This window comes from Galeopterus variegatus, unplaced genomic scaffold (genome assembly GCF_000696425.1).
Source record: "Galeopterus variegatus unplaced genomic scaffold, G_variegatus-3.0.2 Scaffold12902, whole genome shotgun sequence".
Lineage (NCBI taxonomy): Eukaryota > Metazoa > Chordata > Mammalia > Dermoptera > Cynocephalidae > Galeopterus > Galeopterus variegatus.
Genome location: NW_007739013.1, coordinates 28064 through 31533, shown reverse-complemented (window position 1 = coordinate 31533; position 3470 = coordinate 28064). Strand labels below are relative to the sequence as shown.

The following is a 3470-nucleotide window of genomic DNA, read 5'->3' as shown; positions in this document are numbered from 1 at the left end:
GACCGGTAATGGGATCGCAACCCTCAGTGTCACGCCTGTACCGGGGACCGGCAATGGGATCCCAACCCTCAGTGTTGCGCCCACACCACGCTTAGCCAGTGAGAGGGAACTGGTCTCCACATGGGATCCGAACCCTCGGCGGGAGTGCTGCCGTGCTCCCAAGCGGCGCACTCTCCAGTGCGCCACCGGGCCAGCCCAAGAATTTCTTCTAAAGTTTGCTGAATCTTTCTAATACTTCACGACAGACTAAGATGCTTCCATTCAGCCTTCTATCCCTCTCACCTTTACTTGGAATCAGACTTAAATCTCTCCCAGCCTTTCCCAGGTTCCTCCCAACCACACCTTTCTTTTACATAGACATTCCCCTAAGGAAATGTTTGCATGTGTAAATTCATCTCAGTGGTTGCTTCTTAGAGGACCTGGACTAACACATCCTGCCAATGGACATTTGGTTGTTTCCAGTTTTTTCTGCTGTACACGATGCTGTTATACACTTTATTGTACACATTACTTGGTACAATTATATCATGAATATTGTATGAGTTTCCTATTCCTATTGCTGCTGTAACAAATTAGTACAGAGTCCTTGTCATTTCCTCTTCTTCAGGTATAATGACGTCATCTGTATAGGAGACCAGAGTGATGCTCTACAGGTTTCCAGATCAATCAATCAGTCAATCAATCAATAAAGAAATCAATAAAGAACTGATTCCATTAAGCTTTGTTTATATTTCCTTTTCTTCCTCTCTCCTCAGCCTAGGCTGGTCCAAAACAGCCTAAAAGTGGAGCTGGTGATTTATGAAGTAATGTGTACCTACGCAACATCAGACCATTACTACACTGTACAATGTCAGAAGTGATAGTCTCTCATGGTAAGTACTAACCGTCACTAATAAATGTTGACCAGAAAGCAGCTCAGCTGTTTCCTCCTTCATATAATCCTCAGAGATTTAGTTGCTTTTGTGTATTTGTCACAGAGTTTATCTCTTCTTGGAATTTCCTTCCCCTCTATACTGAAGGCAGAGCACTATGTGTTTCTCTATTCTCTTCCCTTTTCCCACAAGGGTCATTTACAGTTCCCAACATGTGTAAAGTTTTGCTTAACTGGATCTCCAACTTCCCCCCTTGGGTCAGCTTTGCCAATGACTGTCCTGCAGTTGTTTCCAATCCTGGTCCTTAAAGATACTTGGACCTTCCCTGGAGAGAAGTTCCTTTCTTTCATAAAGACATGTCTCTGTTGCTTTATGATGCTTCACCCCCAGAATTTGTCACCCCACTTCCCCTGGGTGACAGAGATGCAAAGGATTACTCAAACCCCATCTCTTCTGAGCTGTGAGAAACCCCGAAGTGGTTAACTTCCCTGGGAATGCTCAAGCGAGAGGCATCTCTTTTTCCAGAAATGAACGCTGAATTGTGGTTCTCTTCCTGCATTTATTTTCCAGACCAGGAAGTTACAAGAAGAGAACAAAGGTGGGGTTATAGTTTAACAATATAGGCTAGAAACTTTCAGTGAAACAAGTCAGATGACATTGATAGGCTAGAAACTTTCAGTGAAACAAGTCAGATGACATTGCAGTAAGGCAATTAAGTGGTCCTATCAACAACAGCTTGATCTTAGCAAACATTCCTTCTTAACAGCAATTTCTCAGTATCTTTACATAACAATCAGTAACTAGTCTGTCTTTGAGCCAGCAACCTTACTATGCCACAAATCTTTATCTTACACGAGACTTATAGCCTGAGGAAAATTTCCAGTCCTCCACAAGGTCAATATTTGAAACTGCAAGGCTTTGGAAAACCAGGCCCTGTGAAGTACATATGCTTTATAGTATATTCCACACGTCTCTGCTAGCGAGATGGTGTTCATCCGACCTTGACTTCAGGTTAATTTTTTCTTTCATCTTAGAAGTTATGCAGGATGTCATAATTGAACACATCTTCTTCTCTTGCCCAGTTCTCCTCATGCTGTTACTTAATGGTACATTTTCTAGCCAGTTCATTAGACTGGCTGGTGTTACCTTGATGTAAAATTTGCTCTCTAGTCTAGCTAGCATGGCATCCTAGGACTCAGGTGGGAGTTTCCATCACCTGCTCTCAACCTATCTACCAAAAATTTCCTGTCAACAGTTTTACTTCCTGATCACAAGGGCTTTAGGCCTCCCTTCCATGTCCCATTCCATTTTTGTAGTTTAAAGTTTCCTAGTTGGTATGCCTCTTTGAGTGATCATGACTAGGTTTTTAGATTCATATACATCTAGAGTATTTCTATTAGAAAGAGGAATAGAAAAGATTTGTAGGAGTTCCCTTTCCCTAGTCAAGAAAGAGATGATATGAGAATAAAGAGGGTAACTAATGACAGAAATAAACGTTTTTATCTGCCAGGGAGTACAACAAATATGGGAATGTTTGGTAGAAAAGATCGCTTGAGTCCTAAGATGCTTTTTTTTTTTTGTCCTTTTTGAGACCAGCTGCACTGTGCTCAGCCAGTGAGCAGTGTAAGCGTACCGGTCATCCCTATATAGGATCCGAACCCGCGGCGGGAGCGCTGCTGCGCTCCCAGCGCCGCACTCTCCCGAGTGCACCACGGGCTCAGCCCCTAAGATGCTTTTTAAAGCAATACATTGATTTTACATTCGGATTTGTGCATTAATTTGAACAGAATTTAGGAAGGGCCTCACTGAAGTCAATTTGGGAAACTTGCTTAAATGAGTGGAAATAATGAACTTCAATGTGAATTTGGATCATATACAAATAGGGTTTTTAGAATCATGAAATCATATTTGAGAAGTACTTGAAACAATACTTGGTAAAGTTCCTACGTGTTTCTCAATATTTCAAATAAGCCCTTCTCCATGGTTAATGTAAATAAAGCACTTCTCCATGGGTACTGTAAAATGTGTTTCTCAATCTATATTCAAGAGAAAATGATTGTCAGGAGAGGTACTTAGCATATTTCCCACCTTGCGAGATTATATCTATTTAAATGGGTAGCCTTAAATTAAGAGCTGAACATGTTTTTAACTTCAGAAATATTACATTGTGGTAAAACATCTCAACAGAATGCTTGATGTGCCGAATTTGAAGAATGTGAGTCCAATCTAAATGAACTTTTTCCCTATCGCTTTGAAAGCTTCTTTTACCTCTTTATTTCTCAAACTATAGATTAGAGGGTTCAGCATGGGAATCACANATTGAATCCCACAAAGACAAGAAGGAGCAGAATGTTGATGTCAATGTTGGAGCATGAAAGGACGAGAATTGGGGGAACATCACAGAAAAAGTGATCAATGCTGTTGGACTTGCAGAAGAACCGCGAAAATGTAAAGCCTGTGTGTACAGAGGCATTTATTGAGCCCATGACATATGAACCAGCTACCAATTGGATGCAGACTGCTCGGGACATAATTAAGGAATAGCGAAGTGGCTTACAGATGGCTACATAACGGTCCACAGCCATAGCTGCCAGGAGG

General features: G+C 41.5%; 1 pseudogene; it reads right to left on the bottom strand.

Annotated features, from left to right (window-relative positions):
• Window positions 1–3469, bottom strand: part of LOC103581369 — a 10788-nt pseudogene extending 7319 nt beyond the window's left edge.
• Between the last annotated feature and the right edge of the window lies 1 nt (window position 3470).